Source organism: Jaculus jaculus, chromosome 2 (assembly GCF_020740685.1).
Source record: "Jaculus jaculus isolate mJacJac1 chromosome 2, mJacJac1.mat.Y.cur, whole genome shotgun sequence".
Lineage (NCBI taxonomy): Eukaryota > Metazoa > Chordata > Mammalia > Rodentia > Dipodidae > Jaculus > Jaculus jaculus.
The window spans coordinates 39,652,672-39,662,058 of NC_059103.1; the positions used below are offsets into that span (position 1 = coordinate 39,652,672).

At 48.1% G+C, this 9,387-nt stretch overlaps 1 pseudogene; it reads left to right on the forward strand.

Annotated features, from left to right (window-relative positions):
• Window positions 1-1,362: 1,362 nt before the first annotated feature.
• On the forward strand, window positions 1,363-9,026 carry LOC123458806 (annotated as a pseudogene).
• Window positions 9,027-9,387: the final 361 nt, after the last annotated feature.

The window sequence follows — 9,387 nt, forward strand, 5'->3', positions numbered from 1 at the left end:
GAAACAAAGTTTAGTGCAGTAAATATGAAGACTGCCTCATAACTTATGAGGGTACACTCACCTGCACACACCGATTACCTCCTCAATGACTGCCTCTCACGGGGTGCACTAGTCTGTTGGGGTCCCAGAGCCCCACGTTGGGTGCCAGATGTTGGGCTCCTTCCCACACAGGTAGTGCCGAGGGAAGAACCAGGCCTGCTGGTTCCTCCCTAGGGGTTGAGGGAGGATGATGAGCATCGGAGGACCCAGAAACCTCTCCTGGCCACTGGAGAAAAACCACACTGAGTCGGGAGTCCTTCCGAAGCAGGAACTCACTTTATTATTACAGGCAGGTGTTTATATAATGTTGAGAACGAAGGCGGAAACTTTAGGGTGGGGTGAGATGTAAGGGCCAATAGCACACTGCGACCTTTGAGATGATTAGTTGTAAGCGCACGTGAGTGGGGGACTCTAACTTCCTGTGCGGAAGTGGCAGGCCAGATGCCATTTGGCCCCCTGCTGAGTTCTAAGTGCCCACAGGCAGGAATTCTAATTTCCTGTGTGGAAATAGCAGGCCAGAGGCCATTTGGCCCCCTGCTGAGTCATAGCTAGGCTGAGGCAGTTAGGCTCAGGAAGTTCCACTAGGCCTCATGTCCGGGCCCCTCAAGGCCCAACAGGCGAGGATGTGGTAAAAGGGGAACTCTTCTGCACTGTTGGTGGGAATGTAATCTTGTACAGCCATTGTGGAAATCAGTGTGGAGGTTCTTGAGACAGCTAAGAATAGATTCACCCTATGATCCAGCTATAGCACTTCTAGGCATATATCCTAATGACTCTTCTCACTACCTTAGAGATACTTGCACAACAATGTTTATTGCTGCTCTGTTCACAATAGCTAGGAAATGGAACCAGCCTAGATGTCCATCTACAGGTGAATGGATAATAAATATGTGGTACATCTACACAATGGAGCTCTATTCAGCAGTAAAGAAAAATGAAATTTGCAAGGAAATAGATGGATATTGAAAGGATTATACTAAGTGATGTAACCCAGGCCCAGAAAGCCAAATGTCGCATGTTCTTTCTTATATGTGGATCCTAGCTACAAATGTTGACTTGTGTGTGGTCTGGAACCAAAAATCAGTAGCAGAGGCCCATAAGCTAGAAAAAGGCTATAAGGGAGGGAAGAGAGAGAAGGTCTTAAGAGGATGGTATCATATATATGTAAGTAGAAGAACAGATTACAGGCAAGGGAAAGGCCTAAGTGAGGTCAGGGAAAGAGAGTGTATAAAAGAAGGACACGGGGAGAAGGTCAATCAAAATTTAAGATATTCTGAATAAGAAATATGAAAATGACCTCCGCTTGGTCGCTCTCCCATAGGTATGCCGTGCTCCAAGGAGGTCGTAGCCATCTCCCCCAGCAAGCGGGTCCAGCCTACCGAGCAGGGCGCCTCGCAACTCCGCTTCGTGCAGCTCTCGGAGCACACCATGGCCCCCACCCAAGGGTCTGCGTGGCCATTGGCTAGGCCCTGTACAGTGCATATGACTATAAGGTGCCACCTATGGAGAAAGCTATTGTGAAAACCGACATTCAGATAGCTGTTCCTCCTAGTGTAAAACCCATGGAAAAATACCAGGAGCCCAAAACAGCCCCCCAGATGCAGACAGGCAGACAACCTTGTGACCATAGCATGACCATTAACCCCGCCTAATGTACTATAGATAACCCTGTCAGGATGTTTCCGAGAAGAAAACAAAAAAAGGGATTCCCCTCCGACTCCAAGTCTATTAATAAGTAACCGGTAACCAGTGCTGGGACTGAAATCATGCTTCTGCTTCTGTAAACCTGCTTCTGCTCTCCCTAACTCTATAAAAAGAGACCCTTCCCCTTGCCCAGCGCACTCAGCCTCTCGAAGGACTGGAGTGCCCGCAGGCGCCTGTGTGAACAATAAAGCTGCCTCTTGCCTTTGCATCCAGTGGCTCAGTCTTGGTTCTTGGGCGTGGGTCTCCCACCACGGAAGATTCCCCCTTCCCCGGGAATCTTACAGCTGGGGGCTCGTCCGGGATTGGGGACCCCCGCCCAACCCAATTACTGCCCACCGGAAGGTAAGCATTTGATTTGGTGCACCATTCTGTCTGTCTACGTCTAGTTCCATTTTTTGCACTGCGTTAGAAAATCGGCTCGGATCCGTGTCGTTTTGTATCTGGGCGGCTTGAGAAGGAGCTGACGGGCTCGGACTTCTCCCCCGCCACCCTGGAGGACACTTCAGGGAATTTGGGAGCCCAATTTTTCGGAGCTCAACAAGTATCCGAGGGATACGTTAGTCTGTTGGGTGGACGAACAGTCTCCCCGTCTGAATCTGCATTTTCAGTCTGTTACTGAAGCCGCGCTGCGCGTCTCTGTGCCGGCTGTCTCTCTGTTGTCTTAGTCCTTGGTGTTTGTTTAGTGTTGTCTCTTGACAAAAATGGGTCAAAAAAAAAAAAATGGTGACCCCCCTGAGTTTAACCCTAGATCATTGGAAAGACGTTCAAAAGATTGCTTCCAACCAGTCAGTAGACGTCAAAAAGGAAAAATGGCAAACTTTCTGTTCCGCGGAATGGCCCACCTTTAATGTGGGCTGGCCAAGGGATGGGACCTTTAACCTCTCTACTATTTTACAGGTGAAAGCAAAGGTGTTCAATCACAGTCCACATGGACAACCGGACCAAGTCCCCTATATAGTCACCTGGGAGTGTCTAGCAGTTGGCCCACCGCTATGGGTCACCCCTTTTATCCCCCCCAACCTGCCCCGCCACTGCCTCTCCCTGCCCCTACTTCCTCCTCTTGTTGTCCGGTTGATACCAAGAAGCAGCCCCTGAAACCGGTACTTCCCCCGGACCCCAATACCCCCCCCATAGATCTCCTCTCAGAAGGACCCCCTCCCTATGGATCCCAAACCCAGGCACCAGCCGCGCCGCCGCGCCCTCCCCCCCTTGCACTCCCTTCCCCAGTGGCTGGACGCCTACGGAGCCAACGAGAGCAGCCACCACAGGGGGAGACTTCACAAGCCTTTCCCTTGAGGCTCTTCTCACGACAGAAGAAAAGCAGAGAGTCTTTCTGGAAGCCAGAAAGAATGTTCCAGGCGATAACGGGAGACCCACCCAGATACTAGATGAGATTGATGATGCTTTTCCTTTGACCCGCCCCGACTGGGACCACACCTCAGCAGACGGTAGGGGACACCTACGCCTTTATCGCCAGTTGCTCATAGCGGGCCTCCGTGGTGCTGGGCGCCACCCTACTAATTTGGCCAAGGTAAAGCAAGTAATACAAAAACCAGATAAATCCCCTGCTGCCTTTCTAGAGAGAATTAAGGAAGCAGAGAGGATTTTTAATAAACGAGAGACAGCAGAAAAGAGAGAGGACCGCCTACGCAGGGAGGCAGAGGATAGAGAAGACAAGCATAAAAAAAAAAAACCCCAAAAAAATGCTAGGGAACACAAGAGAAGCAGAGAATTGAGCCGCCTCTTGGCCACTGTAGTACAGAACAATGATAGGACTAATAGGTTGGGAGACCAAAGGAGACCCAGACCCAGAGTGGACCGGGGACTATCGCCCTGACCAAAACCTTAGGGAAGTTAACAAAAGGGTGGAAGATATCCACCCCACTGTGCCTAATCCTTATAACCTGCTGAGTTCTTTACCTCCCTCTCATCAGTGGTATTCAATCTTGGATTTAAAGGATGCCTTTTTCTGCCTGAGACTGGCTCCCCAGAGTCAGCCACTGTTTGCATTCGAATGGAAGGACCCTGACTGTGGAATCTCAGGGCAATTAACATGGACAAGACTTCCCCAGGGATTTAAAAACAGTCCCACCCTCTTTGATGAAGCCTTACATCGGGACCTGGCTGACTTTCGAATCCAGCACACTTCCTTAATTCTGCTCCAATATGTGGATGACCTCCTGCTTGCGGCCTCCTCACATCAGGACTGTCGTACAGGTACCAGGGCCCTGCTTGAGACTCTGGGACGCTTGGGCTATAGAGCTTCTGCTAAGAAGGCCCAAATCTGTCAACAAGAGGTCACCTACTTGGGGTACAAATTAAGAAATGGCCAACGCTGGTTAACACCAGCCCACATAGACACTGTAGCTCGCATTCCTGTCCCCCAGAACCATAGACAACTCAGAGAGTTCTTGGGGACCGCTGGGTTCTGTCGCCTATGGATACCAGGGTTTGCTGAAATGGCAGCCCCTCTTTACCCCTTGACTAAACAAGGAACCCCCTTCAATTGGACTAAGCCACAGCAAGAGGCTTTTGACAAAATTAAACACTCTCTCCTCTCTCCTCGGGCTTTGGGCTTGCCTGACATCACCAAGCCCTTCGAGCTATTCATAGATGAAAGACAGGGGTTTGCGAAGGGAGTGCTAACTCAGCAGCTTGGACCACGGAGGCGCCCGGTTGCATATCTCTCAAAAAAGTTAGATCCAGTGGCCTCAGGCTGGCCACCATGCCTAAGGATGATCGCTGCAGTTGCAGTCTTGACCAAGGATGCAAGTAAACTAACCCTGGGGCAACCTCTGACTGTGCTAACGCCACATGCCATTGAGTCTATCGTGAGACAGCCCCCAGATCGCTGGCTGTCTAATACACGTATGACTCATTACCAATCCTTGCTTCTCGACAAAGACCGTGTGCAATTTGGTCCGGTAGTGGCCCTAAACCCGGCCACCCTGTTGCCCCTCCCTGAGGGGCCAGAGACTCATAACTGCCAGCAGATTCTTGCAGAGGTACACGGAACCAGAAAGGATCTCACTGACCAGCCGCTGCAGGATGCAGATTTCACCTGGTACACGGACGGTAGCAGCTTCCTACTGAATGGTGAGAGGCGAGCCGGGGCCGCAGTGACCACCAGAGACCAGGTAGTCTGGGCTAGCGCCCTGCCCGGAGGGACCTCGGCACAAAAAGCGGAACTCATTGCCTTGACTCAAGCCCTCCAGCAGGCTAAAGGTAAAAAACTCAATGTGTACACTGATAGCTGGTATGCATTCGCCACCGCCCACATACATGGGGAAGTTTACAAAAGAAGGGGCCTGCTGACTTCAGAGGAAAAAAAAAAATCAAAAATAAGACTGAGATATTGGCCCTCCTCAAGGCTCTGTACCTACCCCAGAAGCTCAGCATTATACACTGTCCAGGTCATCAGAAAGGAAACAGCCCCGAGGCCATAGGGAACAGGTTCGCTGATAAAACCGCCCGTGAGGCAGCTCTGGGACCCCAACTCTTGATTTTGATGGCCACTGAGGAGGGGACTCCTAAAGCAGCATCTCCAACTCTGGGATGGGAATACACGAATGAGGACTTGAACTTGATTCAGAAACTGGGGGCATCATATGATGCTGCCCACGACAAATGGACTTACCTAGAAAAGACTATTGTACCTCAAAAGATTACAGCCCTCCTCATTAAGCAACTTCACAGGCTAACCCACATGAGTGCTCAGAAGATGAATACTCTACTAGAACAAAAGGAAACAGAACATCTTTTTCTAAACAAAGGTTCAATCCTAAAAGAAGTTGCAAACACTTGCAAAGTGTGTGCTCAGGTAAATGCTGGACAAGCCCAGATGGCCCTTGTGTCTCGCCTGAGGGGACACCAACCCGGGGCTTGTTGGGAGCTCGACTTCACTGAGGTAAAACCGGGTATGTATGGTTACAAATATCTCCTAGTTTTTGTAGACACTTTTTCAGGATGGGTAGAAGCATTTCCCACCAAGCATGAAACCGCCAGAGTGGTAACCAAGAAATTGCTAGATGATATCTTTCCTCGGTATGGAATGCCACAGGCACTCGGGTCAGACAATGGACCCGCCTTTGTCTCCCAGGTAAGTCAGTCAGTGGCCAAGGCACTGGGGATCAATTGGAAGTTACATTGTGCATACAGACCCCAAAGTTCAGGTCAGGTAGAAAGGATAAATAGAACAATTAAGGAGGCTTTATCTAAATTAACGCTTGCAACTGGCTCAAAGGATTGGGTACAACTCCTACCCCTGGCCCTCTACAAGGCCCAGAACACCCCAGGCCCTCATGGCCTAACCCCCTTTGAAATCCTCTATGGCAGTCCCCCGCCAGCTGTCACTTTCATGCTTACAGAAATTTCTAATTTTACTGATACCCCCACCCTACAGGCTCACTTGAAGGCCCTACAGTTGGTACACCAGGAAGTTTGGAAACCTCTAGCAGCTGCCTATAAAGAGGCAACTAATAAACCGCTAATCCCCCATTCATTCCAGATAGGGGACTCGGTTTGGGTCCGTCGACATCAGACCAAGAATCTGGAACCTCGCTGGAAAGGACCTTACACTGTGCTCCTGACAACTCCCACGGCCTTAAAAGTAGATGGAATTGCCACTTGGATCCACACCTCCCACGTCAAGGCTGCCCTGACAGAGTACCCAGACAGCACACCACCAAACCTCGCATCATGGAAAGCACATCACACTCCAAATCCCCTAAAGATAAGACTCTCTCGATCTTAACATGCCTCTTCTTAACTTTCAGTTTTGTGAGTAACGTCTCTGCTAGTCCTCACCTTCCCTTATCTTTGACTTGGCTAGTCATTTCTGAGGGAGGACAAATTATTTGGTCTAATACCTCCCCTGCCCCATTATGGACATGGTGGCCCTCCTTAACCCCCAATCTGTGCGCCTTGACTGCCCATAGAAAACCTTTTAAAGAGACTTTAAAAAAAGACTCACCGGAAAAGACACAACCCTCCTGTTAGCCCAGGATGTTACTCCAAACCTGCCAGACAGTTGTTAAACTCCACTCTATATGTTTGCCCCCAACATGCCCAGGCATCAGACTGTGGAACTAGAGTGGACTATTATTGTAAAAACTGGGGATGTAAAACCACTGGAAATGTATACTGGCAACCCAAATCCTCCTGGGATTTTATTACTGTAACTCGCCTAAATCAGGGTAACAAGATGCTTCTAAACATTACTTTCACTTCTCCCGGCAAGGCAGATAGGACATGGCTCAAAGGCCATACTTGGGGGGTCCATCTTTACATAGATGGGCCAGACCCAGGTTTCCTCCTCACCATTAAGCTCCAATTATCAACTGACATAAGTCCAATAGGCCCCAACCCAGTTCTACCAGATCAAAAACCTATCCCCGACTCCCACTTTCCTTGGCCCCGCCTTCTAAACCTACCAATGTTATAATTCCCCCTCCTAAAAGACCAACCACTCATCCCTATAAACCCCAGGGAACAGGTAATCGACTCTTTAGTCTAATACAGGGGGCCTATCTCTCCTTGAATCCCTCTAACAGTAATTATGCCCAAGACTGCTGGCTCTGTTTAACTGCTAGCCCTCCTTACTATGAGGGTATAGCCTTACCAGGAAACTACCAACTCCACTAACATTCCTACTCGATGTCTTGCTGTTGCGTCTCATAAATTAACTCTTGCAGAAGTAACTGGCCAGGGCTCCTGTATCGGGACCATACCCACTACTCTTCAACATTTATGTAACAAAACCACTCCTGTGTCCCCTGGAGCTTACTACTTAGAATCTCCAAATGGATCCTATTGGGCCTGTAATACAGGACTGACTCCTTGCGTTTCTGCTACTGTCCTTAATTCTACTGCTGATTACTGTGTTCTAGTCCAGTTATGGCCACGCATTACCTACCATAGATCAGAATTCATTCTTCAGGTATTTGAAAACAGACCTAGGTGGGAGCCCATAACCCTTACCATCGCCCTCCTTTTGGGAGCAGGAGGAATCTTAGCGGGGATAGGAACTGGAACAACTGCCCTGGTACACTCTGAGCAGACCCGAGCCCTACAAGAAGCGATAACCACAGACTTACAGGCCATAGAAAAATCTATTTCTGCTCTAGAAACTTCCCTTACTTCCCTTTCAGAGGTAGTATTGCAAAATAGAAGAGGCCTAGACTTGTTGTTTCTAAAAGAAGGGGGCCTCTGTGCTGCCCTTAAGGAAGAATGCTGTTTTTATGCTGACCACACGGGCATAGTCCGGGAATCTATGGAAATGCTCACTGAAAGACTAGCCCAGAGGCAGAGATTGCTAGAGTCACGACCGGGCTGGTTCAAAAGTTGGTTTCATAAATCCCCTTGGTTCACCACCCTCCTATCCACTCTCCTGGGTCCTTTGCTCATTCTTGTGCTCCTATTAACCTTTGGTCCATGTATTCTCAACAGGCTGGTACAGTTTATACGAGACAGGCTCTCAGTTATCCAGGCGTTCGTCCTCACTAGTCAGTATCAGTCATTAAGCCAAAATGACATAGGATTATAAGTAAAAGATTTTACTCAGTACCAAGAGAAATGGGGGAATGTAAAACCCATGGAAAAATACCAGGAGCCCAAAACAGCCCCCCAGATGCAGACAGGCAGACAACCTTGTGACCATAGCATGACCATTAACCCCGCCTAATGTACTATAGATAACCCTGTCAGGATGTTTCCGAGAAGAAAACAAAAAAAGGGATCCCCACCGACTCCAAGTCTATTAATAAGTAACCAGTAACCAGTGCTGGGACTGAAATCATGCTTCTGCTTCTGTAAACCTGCTTCTGCTCTCCCTAACTCTATAAAAAGAGACCCTTCCCCTTGCCTGGCGCGCTCAGCCTCTCAAAGGACTGGAGTGCCTGCAGGCGCCTGTGTGAACAATAAAGCTGCCTCTTGCCTTTGCATCCAGTGGCTCAGTCTTGGTTCTTGGGCGTGGGTCTCCCACCACGGAAGATTCCTCCTCCCCCGGGAATCTTACACTGGATGCTATGGAAGAGTAGCTCCACACTCTGGCTTGGCTATAAAACACTTCATTGATGTAGGAGCTAATGTTATAGATGAAGATTATAGAGGAAATGTTGGTGTATTGTTTAATTTTGGGAAAAAGAAGTTTGAAGTAAAACAGGATGATTGGATTGAACAGCTTATTTGTGAATGGATTTTTTTATCCAGAAATAGAAGAAGTTCAAGTGCAGGATGACACAGAACAGTGTTCAGGAAGTTTTGGTCCCACTGGGAAGAATTAAAAGTTTGGGCAAGAATAGAAAATGAAAAAATGAATAGCTTTTTCTTAAACATGAAGAGAGTTCATTTAAAGTGTTTTGGTGTTAACATTTTTAAATGTAATAGCCTAACTGGATTTTGTTCTGGTGAAGGAAAGGATACCTTTGTTAGGATCATAGAACAGCTTTGTGTTTTCTATAATTTACAGCTGCATATGAATCTGTGGGATGTAATGCAAACATTTTTTTTAGTATTCAATGCTTTCAAATTTAAACCAAGTGTATCATCCTAGATTTCTTAAATTGCATTATTTAAACCCCTTTGGCAACTTATTTTGCTTTATAGTTTGTGTGTTTTTTTATTCAATAAACGTAAATTCTTTTA